This window comes from Cavia porcellus, unplaced genomic scaffold (genome assembly GCF_034190915.1).
Source record: "Cavia porcellus strain 051 isolate PalLab524CR breed Dunkin Hartley unplaced genomic scaffold, mCavPor4.1 scaffold_5, whole genome shotgun sequence".
Lineage (NCBI taxonomy): Eukaryota > Metazoa > Chordata > Mammalia > Rodentia > Caviidae > Cavia > Cavia porcellus.
Window position 1 is genome coordinate 93,705,255 of NW_026947488.1, and position 20,560 is coordinate 93,725,814.

The following is a 20,560-nucleotide window of genomic DNA, read 5'->3' on the forward strand; positions in this document are numbered from 1 at the left end:
TAAACAAGTGGAAAAAATAAAAAGGATGCTGATAGGAAAAGGAGACATTAAGTCACCATTATTTGCAGATGACATAATCCTCTATATAAAGACCTTAAAAACTCCACCAAAAGATTCTTGCAGTCTTTTAATCAAATAAGTAGCAGAGCAGGATACAAAGTCAACACTCAAAAATTAAGTGTTTCCTATACACCAATACCAAACTCACCAAGGGAGAAATTAGGGAGATAATTCCTTTCATGATGCCATAAAAAAAGTGAAATACAGGGGTGGGCATTTAGCTCAGTGGCATAAGCATTTGCCTTGCAAGCGCCTGGCTGTGAGTTCGATCCCTGGTACAAAAAAAAGAGAAATACTTAGGAATTAACCTAACGAAGGAAATGAAAGCCTTCATAAGGAGTTGTGGGCCACATGAGAACCAAGAAGCCAACCCTCTCTCATGAGCTAGGAGAAGCCACGCAGGCCAGTAGAAGAACAAAGAAGCCAATCCCTTCCTGTGATCCAGGGACAGTCATGGGCCGAGAAGAGAACCAAGAAGCTGATCCCGTCCTATGAGCCAGCTGGCGCATGGGCTGAGAGACAAGAAGAACCAAGCCTCCTTCCTGCAGAGTAAGCAACCACCTGATTCAGAGGAACACAGGCTGAGGCGATACCTACTGAAGTAAAAAGACTTGTATTGTGTGATCAGCTTTGCAGTCCAGAGTCTGAGCACTTATTGAGAGAATAATAATATGCAGTGTAGCAACTGTGGAGGATTTCCTTTTGTCCTTAGTTTTGAAATCTAATATTGTTTTCATTGTTGGGTTTGGACCCATTTTATTGTTTTGTTTTATTCCCTTTAAAATTAAAAAAAAGTATAAAAAAGACTTTACCAAAAAAACTATAGTACTCTGAGAAAGGAAATTGAAGAGAATATCAGAAGATGGAAAGAATCCCCTATTGCTGGGTACATGTGATTGCTTTCATTGCAGAACGGTATTAGAAATCAAGGTCTTGGCACTCTTTTCCCCTTTGTTTCTCCGTGTGTGTGTGTGTGTGTGTGTGTGTGTGTGTGTGTGTGTGTGTGTATGTGTGTGTGTGTGTTGATAGCTATTTGTACACATGGCTATGAATATTTCTATATGCAACCATCTGCATTTATTTTAAGCAAAGCACAAATTCACACTGATTCTCTGACTTTAATCATTTCCATGATTATCATAATTGTAGCTTCCTCTTCCTGCTTATCTGTAAACCCCAGTTCTAAAAGAGAAAAAACTGGCTCCCCCCATGTACCTCCCTTTTACTTGATTGTTCAATTAAGTATATATGTACAGCAGCATCAGAATTGTCAGTCCTAATGCCACAAGAAACATCTTAACCAACCAGAATACAAGGTTTCCAAGAGTAATATGGGGAAAAGTGACTTTCCACTGGAGACGCCTTGGCCAGGGACCATGCTCAGTTGCAGCAGCCATGCATGGTGTAAGCATTGAGTGCCTTCAGTGGATGTGATGACAGTTGTGGTTTGTTCCTGCTGCCTTTCTCCCTAAGACCCCAAGTCCCAGTTTAATCACGAGAAACCCACAGGGCAAATCCAGATGAAGGGACATTTTACAAAATACCTGATCACTGCTCCCCAAAGCTGTCAAGGTCTGGCCGGGGTTGTGGCTCTGTGTTCAAGCATGGGCTTAGCATCTGCAAGGTCCTAGGCACAAACAAAACCAAGCCAGCAAGGTTATTGAAAACAGAGAAAGTAACACAACCAAGAGGAGCCTGAGAAGACATAGCAACTACTGTGAATGTAAAGTGGTGTCTTGGATGAGATTTTGAGACAAAGAACATTAGGTAAAAACTAGGGAAACATAAAACATGAACGTAAGTGTTAATGTATTAGTATTTGCTATGAACTACACAAGGATGCAAGAGGTGAATAGTAAGGGAAACTGGATGGGGTGAAGGGGGCCCACTACCATCTTCACAGTTTTTCTGTGAATCTAAAACTATCCTTTAAAAAATAAGGTTTATTTTAAAGAAATGAGTGTAAAAGATCCATGCTATGCTCCAGGTGATGGTTACTGCTGAACCTCCCATGTTCTATAATATTTAGCCACCATTTTGAGAAAGTGAACCCTGCCATGAGGCTGCCCGTGGTCAGTAATTACCAACTCATGCCGACAAATTGTGCTGCATTCTGAGGCCAGAGAGCTGAGTAGGGTCTGGAGGAGGCAGGGTCAAGAAGAGCTTCTAGGAAGTGATATAACCGCTGGGCAGCGGAGCAGTGTGGAGAGGAGGGGAGGTTTTGAGAGGAAGCCCAAAGCGAGACACTGGCTGTGGCTGTGGGCCGTGCAGTGTCCCATGATGTAGGATCCACGTGGGGACTCCTTGGTAGGAGAGTTGACAAATAAAACAGGGAACAGAATGAAGGGGTTCAGGTTTGCTCTTACATACATGAGGGTAGTCTGGTCCGCTGGCCCTCCAGTAGGCCCAGCCCTGGACAAAGGTCCCCTGGACAGCCTCCCCACCAGACACACACTTGTCTGTGTATCAGAAAGTGCATAGCTTCCCTACCCGAAGCACCATGCCCTGGGCCGTGCTGAGTTTGCTTCAGGGAGACCTGGATGGCTGCTGGCCACCATGGGGCTGCTTGGCTGACAACAGTAAAGATGCAGGGAGAGGCCTGTGGCTCTACCCAGAGAGGTGGGGAGAAACCCGAGCAGCGCACAACCTCGAGCACAGTCTTGCTGCCCTATCCTCGCCCTCACTGTCCCCACAGTGCGGGTGCCACCGGCCGGGACCAGCTGCCCAGCTTGCCACAGTGACCAGCATAGAGCAGAGCCAGAGAGCCGGACAGCAGATGAGTGAAGACAGAGAGCTCACAGGTTCTGAAACCCACTCAAGATGGCTCTGGGGAGAGAAATTCAGTGAATCCAAGAATTTAAAGAACCTGTGAAGACCTCAGATCTGGCAGATGCAGTGTCTTGTGTACATGGGGGATTTCCCTCTGGCCGATCCAATCAAACCCCAAGCTGCCCGGAAGCTAGTTTGAGCCAGGACCCCAGTCCCTCTTTGGATGAGCCCCGAGAGCATCCCAAGGCAGTGCCACCAAGAAGGACAAAGCAAGAACAAACATCCCCAGTGAAAGGAAGCTAAAGAGTCCAGGCAGGCAAAAAAGCAGTACAGTCCTGGAGGAGATGCTGGGTCAGAAAAGGAAAACCAAGAACGCCGGACAACTGGAGAAGGAATCTGAACTGCACATGGTGCAGCAGCGCTGTGTCAAAGCTCAGCTTCCTGACGTTGACAGCTGTGTCATTTGATAGTTATGGGGAATTCATTCTGAAGTATTTAGGGTTAATGGAACAAAATATCTGCAGGCGACTTCCAATGCTTCCAAAAAATAATACTAGCACACAGAGAGAGAATAGTAAGCAAAGGTGGCAAAATGTGAGTCTGAAAATCTCAGTCAAGGGTAGTAGAACGTCTTTGCATTATTCTTCCTACTTTTTTATAGGTTCAAAATCAGTTCAAAAAAAAATAATTTTAAGGCTGGGGATTTAGCTCAGCGGCGTAAGTGCCTACCTTGCAAGCACATGGTTGTGAGTTCGATCCCCGGTACTGATTTTTAAAAAAGTGCTTTTTAGGCAAATTCTCCCAAAGGGAAGGAAATTTTCCCATGTCTGGAACTGAGTGTAACTGCTCCCACAACCTCTGCTCTAGTCTCAGGGCCACACAGAGCACTCCAGTGCCCTCTGGTCCTTCCCTCACCAGGTCACCCAGGTGCTCCCCTCTGTGGGATGCACTTGGCCCCTGACGCTGGTCCGCCTGGGGGGACATGTCATCAGTGAAGAACCCTCACCCACCACTTCTGTTTTCTTGCTCACTTCTTACTGGCACAGAGTCCTGGCAGCAGCTTGGCTAGGGGAGTTTTGGGGCCAAGATGCACCCCAGGTCCTCCTCTGTGGCCAGATTTGGGTAACCCGTATGTGCAGGAAATTGGGGCTTGAATGTCATTTCCTTGAGCACTCCACAGGGATTGCAGCCTGGATTCTCTGAGATGGCTTGGAAGCTTGGCAGCTGGAATGGCACTTTGCTAAATTTGGCAGCCCCTGGGGAGGAAATGCGACTTTCTCCATCAGGAAGTCTGCTTTGGCTAACGTCTCCATCCCGTCTGTCGTGCCGTTCTCTGCCAGGGCCCAGGAGCCGCCTGTAGTGCAGAATCTGTTTGCCTGCAGTTGGGGAAGAGAGGGCAGCTGAAGAGCACTGGGAGAGCCGGCACCTGCCAGGCCGCAGTAACTGCAGCCATCACGATGCTGTCTTTGGTGTGGCTCTTGCAGCTCTGAGAATCTGAGGACTGGCAGGGGAGGACGAGGAGTTTGTGGTGCCCCTTGTGGCTTGCAGGCAGGCTTCCTCACTAACACAGGGCAGGCAGGGGCTGGAAGGCCTCATGGGGCAGAGGGCACAAACCAATGGGCCAGCGACCATACACAATGTATAGGTCCGTTTAGACGGCCTGCAGAGTTCACACTTTCTTCAGTCTGTGGAGAACATTCAATAATGAAGAGGAATCACATTTTTTAAAGGCATCAGACATTTGCTGGGAGTTCAGCTCTGCACATGCAAGTGACTTATTCAGCTCCTGCTCCGCTGCCGTGGCCAGGGGAGCCAGGGATTCATGCTGCAGGTAGCCGCAGGGCTCGCCGCTCCGCACTGGCCCTGACTCTGGGGCTCAGGATTGCTTTGCGTTTGTCCTCACATTGTATTGTGGTTCCTGTCGCAGACTTGTGTTGTTTCCATCCTTGTCTCTCTCTCTCCAAAGTAGGAGGGCACAGGAAGTCCAAAGGGCATCACAAGGAGAAGCATCGCGCACACCTGGCCTCTGCCCACTTATATTCATCTCTGCTGCTCTGCCCTGAAAATGGGGCATCTTGTGGGGCTGAATTGGACTCCCAGTTTTCATTGGTGCTCGCTTAGGACCTGGTCAATCCAAAGAGCATCCAATCCTTCCAGGTAAGAGACTACGGCTCCTATCCCTCTCTTAATAAATCCGTACACACATGCATACTTTGAAGCTGGAGATTGAGCCCAGGACCTTGCGCATGCTAGACAAACACTCTACCACTGAACCACACTCTCAGTCCCCCCAGTCAATCCATCCTTAACTCGATCAATCAAAATCACCAGTGCCTGATGGTCCCACACCCTCCTGCAACTGCTGCCCACTGGCAAAAGCTGGGAGTTTTCCTCACGCTCTGTCCTGTCTGCCCCTCGTGTCAGAAGGGGAAGAGTTGGGGGAGGGAGGAGGAGTGAGCAGGTGACAGCACACAGCCTGGGGTGCAGAAGGGGTGCCCTGTCCTGTCGTCCCCAGAGGCCCTAACATGGGGGCCATTATGGAAACTCCAAGGAGGGGACCCGCACAAAACAGAGACTGAGAAGATGGGGGCCTCCATTTGAAGTCTGTGAGAACCACACAGGAAGGTTCCATGAATACAAGATCTTTTTGTTTAATAAAACCCAAGATTAAATTGTGAACAGTTCTCATGTTGTATACGTGTGCACACTTACGTACTGATCTGATTTCTACATCGCAGATTTTGAAATCTCATCTCGACATTTCTATTTTTTCTTTCACGTACAGAGGCTCCCAAGCTGGAAGAGCCCCCAGCCTCCTCTCCCCTCCAGAAGCCCACATCCCGTGCCCTCCAGAGGTACAGCCATGGTTGATCACATCACCCACCACAGCCTGTCTTGGGAGGAGAGACCCAGGCCCCCAGGATTAGCCAGCAGCCACCAATTACCACACAGCAACTTTCCCTGAGCAGGGGATGTGTGAACTCCCAGGGCAGTAGGCCCTGCTGTCCCCTTATCTTGGCTTCCTTCTTGATACTGACCTCAGCTTTGGCTTCTCTGGCCACGCCTGACTAGAGCCCTTCTCTCCAACTGCCCCATTTAACTGCCACTCCCCCAGGCTGAGGGGAGAACTCTGGGGAGCCCAACATTCCCTCAGCCACTCCCCTCGGGGTTAGGCCTAGGCCTGGCAGGCCTGGCTCCTCCTGTAACACAGCCCACACTGCCTGCCTGCCTCACACTGGCATAAGAGTCTCCAGGAGACTCCAAGAGCCCTGGCCTGCCTGCCTCACACTGGCGTAAGAGAGGGCCGAGTGCTCCCTGCAACCCCTTTCTGAGGACAGGAAAGCACCAAGCATGGCTCTCGAGCTTGGCTGCCCACACGCTGACCTCTCCCTCAGCCCTGGCTTAGAGAGGCCTCCCATTTCATCCTTTGTGCCCCAGGGAAGGCAAAACATCCTGGTTCAAGAAAGAGAAGGGGAATCCAATCTTCAAAACAGGGAGGTCAAATGCCCAGCCCTCCCAGGACAAGTCCAGGGCACAAAGAGACAGGAAATCGGAAGCCAAAGACTAGAACTTTCTGGAATGATAGCAGCAGAAGTGAAAAAAGCAAATGGAAGAGGCCATAGAAAAAACAAAAGGGGGCAGTGTCATTCATTCCTTCCCCATTCATTTTGCCAAAAGAACAGGGCAATTTGGACTCAGTATTCTTTTCTCGAAGGCCAGCACTGCAGCCAGCTCCTGCCTAGGGAGTTTCCTGCTGTCTTCCCCAGCGCTGCAAACTCTAGAGCCCAGACTCGGGTCTCCTCGGCTTCCTGGGTCCCTCTGGCCTTGGCCAGAGCAGGCGACCAGGCGCCCGGCCGGTGGACGGGTGCCACAGTGGCCAGTGCGCTGATGCACTGGGTAGGAAGAGACAGCCCTCTCACTGAAGGAGCAGCAGACCCTGCTCCACATTTAAGGGTGCACGGTGGCCTGCCGGCCCCTCCGTGCCTGGCTCCCAGGGGTGCTAGGGTGGCTCTTGCTGAGGCTGGAGTCTTGCTTTCCTCAGTTTCAGTTTCCTGCAGGTGTCTGAAAATACCAAGTGGAAAATTTCAAAAATAAACAGCTCGCAACTTCTGCGCGGGCACCAGCCAAGCACTGTGAGAACCTCGTGCCCCGAAGCTCCCTCCCTTTCAGGCTGAGTCACCCTTTGTTCCGGGGCTGCGACCCATGAGTCACCGGCCACCGTCTTGGTTATCAGATGGGCTGTCACAAAAGGGCTGGCGGGTGTCCAGGAACCCTCACCTGATTACATAACGGGCCAAGGGGAAAGGGCAGGGATGCCGGCCTCCAACCACAGTATACTGTTATAACTGCCCTGTTTCGCTTGCCGCTGCTGTTATTCTTTTGCTGCACTAACCTAAATTTAACTTTATCACCAGTGTGTATGGGTAGGAAAAACACGGTTTGCACAGGGCTCAGCACCATCTACAGTTTCAGGCACCCACAGAGGGGCTGGACAGGATCCCCTCGGTGCACAGAGGGAGGACCGTGTATGCCAAACCTCCTGGGTCTCTTCGGACTCCTATCCTGGTCGATGCTCCCCCCTGCTGGTTGTTTCTGGCTTGTCTGCTTCTGGAGAACAATTTATCCACTGCCTTTCCCTGACCTATTATTTCTCTTCCTGCCCAAATCAGGAGGGACACTGAGGAGGGCCCGGACACTGTGTCCTCCAAGGCCGGGTCCCTGCCCGGGGAATGCAGACCACAGTGTCCCACTAAATTTGTCTCCTTTCCTCCCTTGGTGCATGCAAATCACTGCTGATAGCATCGTCTGACATTTGCCGAGCCCTCTGTGTACCCCAGAGTTCTCTATTACATGACCTTGATGACTAGGGTCTACACTCAGCAGCCGTTTCACGGCTTTCCAGCAGGTTCGGATTCGGGCACTACCAGGCTGCTGAAGGGGACGCAGGGCAGGTTTTCCTCACACTAACACTCAGGCGGGCAGGCAGAGTTGGCTCTCTCCCAAGCCACACTGGGTTTTGGTACCAGGAAATAAGACAGGGGATGAATGCTGGAGAGGCATGTTGGAGAGCGCTGTCCGCTCTCTGCCCTGCTAGTCTTTTAGAAAGAGCATATCTGTCTCAGGCAGTGGGCAGGTCCCCCAAGGTCAGGACAGGTCCAGCCTGGGGACACCAGGTGGGTGGAGGGGAAGGTGTGCCTAAGAGCCCATTCGAGCAGAGGACCACTAGAAGTCCTGGCTGTGTTTTCCTTAGGACTGAAAAATGATTCTGTTTTGTGTACTCTTCAACACCTCTGAGGCCATGGCTCTCTGACACAATGAGTTTGGAGCTGTTACAGATGGAATTTTGGGACACTTTCCCCAAATCCCAGCATAGGGCAAGGTAAGAGGGGAAACATACAGAGGACCAGAGCTAACAGTGTCATTTTAAAGTTTCGGGAAGGAAAGCACTGTGCCCTGTGCTGCTACAGATAATTCTGCAGGCAGTTAGATAGAAATTAATAGAAATTAGAATGTAATAAGCAGCCCCAAAGGGGTCCACTTTGAAGGAGTCAATGCAAAACGCAAGACTCACCAAGACTACAGCAGGAGACGATCTGAAGAGAGCCAGCCCTCAGCCCTCCCTCGTGATAAACAGAGACTTGGGGTTCCACTGTGACAGCGAGCCCGGTCCCGTGAGCCCAGACAGGCATCAAACTCATGGGCAGAGAGTGATTGGAACACAAGAGCCATGCCGCTCCCTTCCAGGAAGGTCTTTGCTCCTTTATTGCTCTAGGACTCACTGCCCTCCTGGGTCAGTATTATCACCTAAGCAATCTGACCCACGCTGTACTCACACTGTGATTTTGCCCCTAACAAAGGCCCCTGGTGGCCACCCACTCCTGGAAATCTAGAAGTTATTCTTCTTCCCCTTACTTCCAATAAAAGTACCCAAACTTCCTCCTTTGGATCTCAACTTCATTTCTTGATGTTGTGAGCCCACGAGCACATCTGATGTCTAACTGTTCAGAGTTACCCTCCTTGTAAGGGTAAGAGGCCAGGATGATAATAACAGCGTCGGAAAAGCTTTGGGCCACACAGACAGTCCCTAAGGGAAAGCAGATTTGGTTTCTGGATTGTTTGGGGTCATTGGTCTAGAAAGTTTGTAACAGCATGGCCCTGGTAGTTAACCTTGATGAGATTTAAGTCAAGGTCTCCATATGAGCAATTTCTTTGTTGGTTTCACCTGAAGCTGTTAAAGAAATTTCTTTCTACCTTTTCCCCTGGCCTTTATCCTTAAATTGGGGAGATCTTGATTTTTTTCTTTTATCAGGACAGTGATATTCATGCATACACACTGTACACCATTTGTTGACAAGTATATGTGCGTATACCAGGAGTCTTTGGTAGCAAGGAGAAATCAGTGCTCAGTAGGAAAGAGAATTTTGCCAGCTCTGAGGTTAGGTGAAACGTTTATTCCAAAGTGAGGCTCTGGATGACATCTTTAAATGAGAATATTATACACATGTGCACCAGTACACACACATAATGACACCTATGTATTGAGAAAAACATAGAGTCCAATGGGTGAGAGCGACAGAAGGATGGAGACAGAGAGACCTAGCCAAAAGGCACTAGGAAGCAGTTAGAAGTCAGCACGTAGAGGTGAATGCGTACCCTGCAGTTGTTAAGAGCAGGAACTCTGAAACTAGGAATCAGACCTGACTTCAAAGTTTTTAAATTTCCATTTCCCCAACTCCAGGGTGAGAACCTGTCTCGAAGCACGGTAAATGGAGGGTTCAATTAGATGTTGTAAATGGGGTGCTTAGCACAGTGCCTCTGACACAGTAAACACTCATTAAATGGTACCTACTGACTGTGAAAAATGAGTTTTAAATTTATCTCACAATAATAAAGACTTTGCCTTTCAGGTTGGTGTTAGCATCCACTCGCAGAAGCACCACTAAAGAACGGGTTTGAGGCATTTGCCTGTTGGTCCACTGAGCTGGAAAACCAGTGCTGACACCAAACAGCCTTAAACGGCAGTGCGGAATACAAATGAACTTTTAAAACAGTAAGTGGGAGAAACACAGCAGGATTAGTGGGCCAGAAATACATGCATACAACAACTAGAGAACAAGCCTTCTAATGAAGAACAAAAAGATTTCCTAAGTGGAAAATGTGGATCCTGGCTTCCTTCACCACTCGGGCTTGAGGCCCTGAGCAAATCTTTCGCTCTAAGAGCTGAGCCTGGGAATTAAAAGTCACTGCCACACAGACTCACCAGGAAAGGTGTGCAGACCAACTCTCTGGTTCCTTGAAACGACTGGACTGTGATACGACTGGATTGTGATGTGACTGTAACACGTCTATTTCCTCCTCTGCACTGACTGCTCTGGAGCTCAAAGTGAAAACCAGCCATCTCTAGCAACATCACTCACTCGTCTATTTTACGTGAAACAATGGAATTGCTCCATGAGATCGGCATTTAACTGGTGGAGTCTCTGTGGATTCTCCCAGCTTTGAAACCAGCAGGGCCTTCCCCGCATTTTTGAGAAGAAGCTGCCATCTGCTGGCCCAGTGGAGAACAGCATGTGCTACATTTGCTGAACAGAGATCCTTGAGCCTACGTTAAGGCAGCAGCCCTGTTCTTAGAGCTCTTGCTCTTGTCCACTAGAGGTCACTGCCCAGAGCAGCTCTAGGAGGGGCTGGGCCACAAGAGAAGAGTCCTTTTTTCTTTTTGGTAATTGCTCCATGCAGTTATCATTAGTTTGTTACTAATGCAGAAAGAGAGGACAAATAAAGTCTTCACAATTTCACTATTTCTGTCCCAAGGGCACTTCGGACAGAATGTAGCTGAGAAAGATCAGCCATACCCTAGGATCCTGGTAGGTGCATTCATGGGGGAGGGAGCCTCATATTGCTGGTGGAGAAGAGTCCTATCTTGGAAGGACTGTGTGCCTGTTGGTGCCCCTCAGCAGGGAGAAGACCAGCTGGTAAGCCCATGGGTGATCGCACACCAGGCAGGGGAGCCACAGTACCCAGAGCCAGGGGGGCTCCATCTACCAATGGGGTTGAGTCCCCATTAGGGTAGGTACTGGACCGGGGCTCCAGTAATCCCAGCAGTAGCAACAGCAGCCACTGCTACAGTGTCTCCTCCCTGCGAAGACACCTCAGCTCCTCAGAGGGCCTGGTACTCCCCCCACCTCGAGCCTGGGATATCGATACACTCCTCTTTCAATTCCCCTCCAAGCCCAGGACCTCCGGCAGCTGTGGCCAATGGTCCTGAGCAATTCCAGTATCTTTAGGAGGTGCCCCTCCCCCGATCATGGGCACCCTGTTCTCACACGGCAACACTATTGCCAGGACCTGGGGTACTGTGCTCTTCCCAGGGACCCTTTGCACATTCTCATTGCCCTGAACAAAGAAATGGGCAGAACACATGAAAATGATAGCAAGATTTTATATCTATTAGAGATAGAAAAAGAGCAGCCAATAGCAGTGATCTTTTGCATTCTCTCTTCTGACGTTAGCCCTAGGCTGGCCTATCACAAACCTACTTGATTTCACACCAGAATAAATGGAGATGGCTTCCTCTGATGGGTTCCAGGAACAGGGCTTGGTTGCGTCTGTCCTGGACCTCTGTGCTTAACAGGTGACACCCACTAGCTCAGCCAGCTGCCCACGCCCTAATCTCCTGCCTCAACACCAAACCCCAAACCCACTTTTCTTTACACTCTGGCTGCCACTGTCTTCTCTTGATCTTCCTGAACCTATCCCCACCACAGAGAAGCAAATTCAAGTCCTTGTCAAAACCTTCAGGGGGCGAATGATGATCACCGGTCTTGAGGATGCACTGCATTTCAGTGAGCATCTGGCAGCGTCTTGCTGCTCCTGCCCACAGTCGCTACTGCAGTTCCACCAAAATCCAGGGTCCACAGTAAAGTGCCAGGATCCTTAATATCCAGGGGAGACAACAGGTAGAGCTGAGATGCAGGTTTGCCAGAAACAGTGCGAGCTGGCCAAGGGCTTCCCAAACTGAGATCAGAGACTTGCTGTTCCCGTCCTGCTTTAATCCATCGGGCTGTGTCAGCTGAGGCTGCCTGTCCCCTGCTCTCCCAGGGACTCCACACTGCTGAGAATGCTCTGGGTACAACAGACGCTTTTGCTGCTCAGGGAGGCGGTCTGTCCTTCTAAACTGTCCTGTGCTGGTTCAGCTCACCTGAGGGGGAAGGGATCCTTGCTTGTTTCATTTTGTCAGGCACCTCTGCATCCAAAGGTATGGTCACTTGTTTACACTACAGCCCCACAGAGGCAGGTTAGGCGCGTGGGGGGGGGGGGGCTCTTCAACAGTCCTCCTAGGCCCCCACCAGAAGGGAAGGGGAAAGGACTGATGGAAAGAAATAACAGGATGAAGGGATGTTTAAGAAAAAGAAAGATGCTCACCTGGGAAATGCCCAGGAAAAGCAAGCGGGTACCACCAGAGAATCCTGGGAAGGGAAGTGAAGGTGAGGGGGGTGTTGCCCTCTTCAGGTGGAAGTGGCATCTCCTCTGCTTGGTCCAGAAGTTGCGTGAATCACATCCTGGTGCCTCCTGCAGAGACTGGTTTGCTGTTCTTGCTGTCTTGAACCTTCCTTTTGCCCAGTCTTCTTCATCTGAATGTTTACTCATTCAGGGCTCAGTGGGCACCAGCCCAGGTACCTACATCAGAGCAAGAACAATAGGAAATATTGGCTTACTGAATTACTTTTTCTCATGAAATTTTGGGATGCCGTAATGTGAAAACAAAAGTACTTTGAAACTTATCCCCCACAATGGAGTCTCCCAAAGGTAAATTGAAAATAAGTTTTCCTACTTAAGTATCTATAAACATGTTGGAAAGGCATGCAAGGGATAAACTTATTTCCAGTTGATATCTGTTATAAATTATTGCATCTGTTTACATTTCTAATCTGTAAACAAATACAGTGGACAGCTGGTATTTTCAGGCATAGATCAACATCTACATCTATGTTAATCTACTGTGATTGATATTAATGTCTACATAGTAGATGATAGAGAAGACCAGAAGAGAGAACAAGAGAGTAAGGGACACTCACCCTTGTAAAGGTGGACAGAGAAGGAGTCCGCGATGGTGAGCTCACAGAATGAACCAGGCAGCAGCGTGGGGGCTGGTGCCTGATGCCCCCAAAGAAGTTAACAGGCGGTATTGTTTGGGTTAGCCAAGGTACAATGGGGACTGAGGCAGGCAGAGTCTAAGCAATGTGCAAGGGTTTATCACCATCCAGGTGTGGCTGGGCCAAGCGTGAAAAGACCACTGACCTCAAGCAAGGGCAAAAGTAGGTTTCATAGGGAAAGGAGTTTAGGTAGGGGAGGGGGGCACTGCTGAGGGGGTGTGAAATTCTGGGTCTCTGATAGGGGGTCTGGGGCTGGCTGGCAGACAGAGCAGTGTGGGGTTCAGGGGTGCTGGCAGCACAGCACATCTCTTGTGGTTTTCGCAGGATCTGCTCTCTGCAGGTTGAGCTGTGGGGGCAGCTGCGGGCTTCCTGTTGAATGCTGTGCACCGGTAGGGGTAACAGGTCTGCTTGGGGGTTTCTCTTTTGGTCATGTGGTGGAGGGTCCAATGGGAGTCTGGTCCAAAGACGTGACAGTATTTATTCTCCCTCCCCTCTGCTTTCCATGCCATTTCCTTCAAGGATCGGAACATAATACTTTCATATAATTCTAAGTCTTGACTATTCTCCAAATTTAGGTGACTCATCAATTCACACTGAAGTAGGAAAGACTCCCAATATTTTCCCTACATGGAAAATGTGTTTTGGAGTGGGATGCTGGGCATGGGAAGCCATAGAAGATTTAACTCAAGGCCTCATGCAAGCTAAGTACTCAAGAGTGAGCTACATCTTGAGCCCCCAAAGTTTATACTGTGAAGGGAGACTGTAGCGAGGGAAGTTTAGGTTCAGGGAAGCAGCCAGCCAAGCTGTGGCCTCAGGCCTGGAAGTCCTGCAGCACTGCCTGCATAAACTGCGCAAGGCCACCTTTGACACTGACAGGCTGATCTTGTGCAACTCTGGGCTCAGCTTCTCCCTTTGTCCTCTGGCTCTGATTACCTCCTTGGAAGTGTGTGCACCGCTCTCCAGCTCCAGAGACCCACTTACAACCACAGGGCAGGTCTGTTCTGTGACAAGGAAGCCTCCTCCAAAATCAGCACATTGCCAGAGTCCTGTAATCCCTGGAGCTGGGAAGCAGGGATTCCCTGCGAGAAAACTCTCTGTAAAGACAGAGAAGAGGAGGATTCTGTTCAAGCTCAGGAGTATGTACTCGGTTCCTTGGCCACCTGAGATGGCTTAGGGAACTTCCAACAAGCAATAAAGGTCTGAAGAATCCCCACCAACCAGAAGGTCAGTGTCTCCCAAGGGCAGGTCTAGACGGTGATTTCCAAACTGAAGGGCACAAGGCCATCAGCAAAGCGCTGGTGCTGTGCATGGTGACCAAGAGCCAATCTGTCCCAAGAACCCTAACTCACAGGATCAATGTGTAGACTCTTAAAAATTGTATTTATAACCATAAAACATAAAAGGGTCTTCCAGTGCACTTCCCTGAGGGGAATGTTGTGCTATACAGTCGGAGGTGTGGTCATTGGCAGATTATTTCTCTCCTTGTCTGCAGCTCCCCCGCTATAAATTCAGAGTTACACTACATGAATCCAAGCATTAAAAAAGGTGGGTGGTAACTACAGCCCCATTGGAACCAAGTTATAATCACACATATTTACCTGGAGATTGGCTTAGAAAGATCCAAAAGGATACTAATGGGCATGCAGAATAGTCCCTACCCTCCCAAGCTCAAAGTATAGCCTCTTCATGTTTGCCCACCTCATAGGTAAAAACAGGCACGGATACGAGGACACAGGGCCAATCCAGGGCACTTGTGAGGGGGTGGCCGTGGCAGGAGTCCCACTGCAGCTACGGGGAAGGCAGAGAAGTTCCTGGCACTGTTGGCAATGAAGGACGATCTTTCTGACACCCAGACAAACCCAGTCCATTCAGCCAGTGTGTAGGATTTTTCAGGGCACGTGGCAGTTGCTAATGAATCTAAGGCATGAATGGGACCAGCAAGGGATTGTGTGCAGTTAAAGAAGTGAGCTGCCTATGAAATGTCTTTTTAAAAACCGGTTTACACTAGGGTTTTCCATCCAAATCCCTGTTGAAGCAAGACCAGTTTTGTAAACAAGCGGCCCATTTCCAAGATGACAATGGTGAGCAAATGCAGCCACAACATCCGTGGCCCAACCTCCATCCAGTCTGAGCTGTGCTCTCGGCACCAGCTGCTTCTGCCTTACAAGAATATGTCAGCAGTGTCAGATCTTGAGATTGTTCGAGGCTACTCAGAAATCCAGTTTTTAAATGCGAGCCACATATTTTTGTTTTTAACGAAAACTATCAGGGTAACCTCGTGTGACCCTGGAAGAGGGTGCAAGTCACCTGCCCGAGGCCCAGTTGGTACCATAGCCTCAGATCTCCTTGGGGACTGGGACCGCTATGATTCATCTTTCCTGCAGCTTCCACACTAGTGGGTATGGCGGTCACCAAGATGGCTAATACCTGTCTCCTCAGGTGGCCTCTGATCCCCAGGCATGAACCAGAGGAAGAGCACAGAGTTGATGGCCACTGCTGTGGCTGGGACAGACCTTTGCCCTGAAATGTCAGGCACTCAGAGATGGGGCTTCCAGATGGTGGCACATGAGGACACACGCAGACTGCGCTGGGTGTGTTGTTCCAGAGTGGAGCTGGTTGGAGTGGTCACTGGGGAGGTGGCCGGCAAAGGGGTCCCCTGAGACGACTCCTTCTCTCTCTGTTCCTGGCCCCCATGACATGAGCAGCTGTCCTCCATCCAGGCCCTTCCACCATGCTGTTGCTGCTTTGGAGCCAGCTGACTGCAAGAGCCGAGACTCATGAAACTAAGCCCGAGCCCACCTCACCTTCTTCAGTCGTACGCGCTGAGCCTCAGGTCTCAGCACCCAGGGGAACAGCTCAGGTGGCCACGCAGCCAGTCTCCAACCACTCCCCTCGAAACGCTCCACTGTAGATGTGGGATTGCAAGGCCTTTGACTGTGCAAAAGGCGTGAAGAATACGGACAGGCGCAGGGCACACGGGGTGGCCACAGTGGTGCAGACCTGCATAAGAGGGGAACAAGGTAGAGGGATTCACAGTCCACCTCGCAGTTTCCAACAAACAGTGCTTCTCATGCCCAAGGCGAGGCTGGGATCATTGTGGGAAGGAGCACTCATTTTGGAGCCTGACGGTTGGAAAGCCCACCCTTCTTGCAGCTTAGCCACCGGGTAATTCTGCAACTTCTAGCAGGATGGTTTGTGTCCCCAGTGACAGTGACAGAAATCACAAAGTTGGTACAGGAATAAGGTTTGCAAAATGCTGAGAAAACCTGCACAATAGAGTGCTACTTACTACCCATGGAGCGCAGGTCCACTGCTGCCCTCACACCCTATTTCTTCTGATTTGCCTTACATATTTGCTTCCTGTCACCTCCCCAATCTCCTGACCCTTCATGCATAATCCTTCTCTCGCTATGACCACAGCAAACCATGATGGGCTATGAGGATCCCAGCATGTACTTCCCAGAGAGACCTTAAGGTCTAAACCCAGCTAAACACAGAGACAAATTCCAAATGGAGCATGAATGCCTGGGCATGAGTGCAGAATGACCTTGAGGTCCCCTGAAAGCCTCTCTTCTACCTCCTGGCACAGGCACATACCTGAGCCAAGCAGAGGTGACATTGTCTGGAACACATACCGTGGCTACAGAGTCCCCAAGGCTGTCCGTTGCTTCAGTTACAGCCCCTGCCTGCCCTGCAGCTGGTTCACGGCCTCACTGAGAGCAACACCCCAGCTTACTCCCTTCAGAGGATCAGTTCCTGACCCTGAAAGACAGTGCTGCTGTGCTAGGGCTTTCTGGGCTCAGGCCACAGGGCAAGACAGAAGCAGCGGCATTTGTTCTGTGAACAATTTCTGCATTCCAGTGAAACCCATTAATTGGCACAATTAATATGTGTTGATAATTATGATGTTTCAAGTCATCATGCCACAGTAATACATGCATTCCCACATGTACAGCAGCACAATTTATAATGCCGAAGTCCTGGAAACAGGCCATGTGCCTATCAACAAGACACAAATAAATAAAATGTGATATTTATGTACAGCAGAGTACTATTTTCCTGTAAAGGATAAACTTGAGGCATTGTTTGTAAGTGGATGCACTTCAAGATCATAATGTTAAGTGAAATAAATCAGATACACAACTTCCAGGAGAACATGGCAGACAGATAGCAGCAGCTACGGAGGCTCTCTGAGAGACCCAGCTTAGAATCCAGGAATGGTGCCAAGTGAGGAATCCTAAGAAAGAAGAGATACCCTGCTGACACAAGAACGAACTGGGCTGAGAGAAACCAACTGGGAATGCAATCCTGGTGCTATAACAGGAACAGATAAAGCCTCAGCGTGAAAGCTGGAGCCCGCGCTGTTGGAAGCCGCGATTTGGGTTTCCTGCCGCCGCGGCTGTGTCTGAATCGGCTTGGCAGGGAGAGAGACTCTAGAAAGCTCTGAGAACGGGAATCGGTGAACAGAGTTGAGAGTGGGATGGACGGGGAGCCGTGCATCGACCTGCGGTGAGTGAGGGAAACTGGGACTCTTCCATGATCTAGGAGGCTCCAACAGAGGACATTCTGGGACTGGGCAGACTTGCCAAAACAGGGCGCGGTAGTGACTTCAGTCACATATCCCCCTCTTAAGCGGGATTGGTGAGCAGAACATGACGCTGCTGGCTGAGACCCAGTAGGCTAGCACAACCCAGGTTCCAGCGCCTGGAGGTGCACCCTAGCAGTGAAGCCTTCAGTAGGTTGACTTGGAGGGGTGGGCCCCGCATAGGCTGCCCAGTCCGTAACTCCCTGGTGTGCTGCGGTGGGCGGGAACACTTAGCTGACGCAATTCAAACAGACTGTGGCCGACAGGGAAGGAAGCTTGTATATAAGGAACAAAGAATATGGGAAGAGAGAGCAACAAGAAAGGCTCTTCGGCCCCCAATCCTGAGAAACAGGCAAAGGCAGACACGGCACCAACAGACATAAAGTGCTATCTCCAGAGCCTCATAGACGAGTTCAGGAATGAAGTTATTAATGACCCGAAGCAAGGCATAAGCAGAATAGTTAGAGAAATGCTAAGCACCACCCAAGAAAAAACAGATGGTGGAATGGAAGAACAGAAAAACAGGGGAGAATTGTTTGATGGAGAAAATAGAGAAAACATAGAATACGTGAAGTAGGTTCAAAGAGATTACCAAGAAACTAAAAACTCTCAAAAACTGGCATAACAGCTTGAAAGAAACTAAGGATAGATTATCCGAACTGGAGGGCAGATTTGTAATATGGGAGCATAAAATGAAAAACTTCTTAAAAATAACAAACAAAAAGCAATAATACAAAGACTAGAAGATGATAAGAGGATCCATAACTTAAGAATTAAGAACATAAAAGAAGACACAAACAAATGAACTACAAAAGCTACTTACAGAAATAATCCAGGAGAATTTTCCTAATTTAGCAAAAGGTAAAGATACTCAGATGTATGAAGCATACAGGACCCCAGCCACCTACAACCCAAACAGAGCTACACCCAGGCATATAATAATCAAAATACCAGAAATCCAATATAAGAACAGAATATTAAAAGCTGTCAGAGACAAGAAACAGATGACTTACAAGGGAACACCCATCAGAATTACAGCAGACTTCTCGGCACAAACAATCAAATCACGAAGAGCGTGGGGGGAAATAATTCAAGCTTTGAAAGACAATAACCTCCAGCCAAGATTGATATATCCTGCACAACTATCCCTGGAAATTGATGGAAAAACAAGGTGCTTTCAGGATAAAGAGGAACTAGGGGAATATGCAACCACCAATTCAACTCTACAGAGAATACTGCAGGATATTCTAAAAAAAGAAAAATACGAAGATTCCAGAAATAGTGGCAGAGAGGCCACAATGAATGGAGCAGAAAACAAAATGAAGAAGACAAACTGACAACTAATGACAGAAAAAGAGCTCAACAGAAATGAGGCAGAGAAGATTGAATGATAGGAACAGCTATTTTGGAGAAAACAACGTCGTAATAGGTAATGCTGATTTAATATCATCTTGCTTTGAAGTCCCATCAAGCTTTTGTTCTTCTGTCTCCATAGGTCTTAACATGTTGTATCTTATTGGATTTTATTATATGTGATAGTATAAACAAAAACTTTTATAGACAAGGAGATTATACAGAAACTATTGTTCATTTTCTGTTAGTTGATTCTAAATACCCTGTAATACTGTCATTCTCTTGAATAGTTTTACATTGTTTTGATATATTTGATGCTACAGTATACGAAGTTATACTCACAGATTTCAAGGAAAGAGACAATATGATAACTACTTTTATGTTGGGATTATCTTGTAGTGAAAAACTATTTTGCTTAAATGGTTATGCTTTGATCTGCGCTGTTTTGTTGTTATGCCCTCTTTTATCTCAATCTCCATTTTATTATTTACTTTTTTATTTTTATCCTTTTAATTAAGGGGAAAATAAATAAAAAAATAGCAGGATATATTATAGTAACCCACTTTGATTTTCCATTATCTTGATTTAAAGCCCTGTATTGCTTTCACCATCTTGTTTTGACTGATGTTCCTCTATTCTGTTTTGCTTGATAGTACCAGGTTTGAAAGTTTAGGCAACAGCTGTGAAGATAGTGGGATTCATTATGACGCCCATTCTGGTTGACTATTATCTACTTTTAAAGACCTGTACTGTTTCCCATGTTTTGGTTTTGTTAGTTTGGTTCTTTACTGTTTTGTTCAATTTTATTATAACTGATAATATAGGTAATTCTATTTGAGACAGCGGGAGGCATTATGGTAACCACTGTTGATCACCTTGTATTATGTTTTTACATTATCTATTATGTCCACCCTTTTGATTTGACCGATCTGTTATGTCACATTTGGTTTTACTCTCTTCCAAAAAAGCAATAAGAACCGTGGGAGTAATAAAACCCAAAATGTGTAATAGTCATTATGCAAAAGAGAGAAAAAGAAAGTGCTCTAAACGATATAACTGCATGTATATTTAAATGCATAAGATAGACAATGATATTACTGAGTTTTGTTGGATCATTGAACAGAACTGTTTGCAGTCTCACTGTTTGAATGTCCACTTTTTATGCTTTAATTTTGGAATTTGAACAAATATTTCTAAGCTGACAATATGTAATCCAGTAACTGGTGATTCCCTACTGTTTATTTTTTTCCCTGAAATTCTGTATAACTTGTACCCTTTTTCTCCTTTTTTTTCTCTTTTTCTCCTTAAATAAAATTTTTTTTAAAAATCTAAAAATAAATAAATAAATAAATCAGACACACAAGCTTAAGTGTCACACTGCTTCTCTGTGTGGGAAACCCAAATTATAAATAAGGAGCAAAATGAGGGACAGATATTAGGAAGCAGGAAGAACACGTTCACAGCAGAGGGGAACAAGAAACGAGGAAGGAAGGGAAATGGCATTAGGGGAGGTGTAGGAGGGTTACAGAGAGGGGAGGCGAAGGGGACAAAAGAAGTTAAGGTGAGTTGTGTACCAATCCCCCCGTGAGTGTGATCATTGCATACTGCAAACACATACTAATGAAAAATTAAAATAAGA

General features: G+C 48.0%; 1 protein-coding gene across 18 annotated transcripts in view; it reads right to left on the reverse strand.

Annotated features, from left to right (window-relative positions):
• The window catches only part of LOC100717367 (ATP-binding cassette sub-family C member 12), a 98,152-nt gene that overhangs the window by 58,653 nt on the left and 18,939 nt on the right, over positions 1 to 20,560 (reverse strand). For 11 of the 18 annotated variants that reach the window (XM_063249307.1, XM_063249316.1, XM_063249319.1 and 8 more), the window contains 4 exons: positions 15,788 to 15,983; positions 12,253 to 12,507; positions 10,091 to 12,028; positions 1,605 to 1,687 (listed from right to left, as the gene is read on the reverse strand). The gene's annotated coding sequence lies outside the window, so the exon portion shown is untranslated. The other 7 variants (XM_063249310.1, XM_063249311.1, XM_063249306.1 and 4 more) reach the window with 7 other exon arrangements.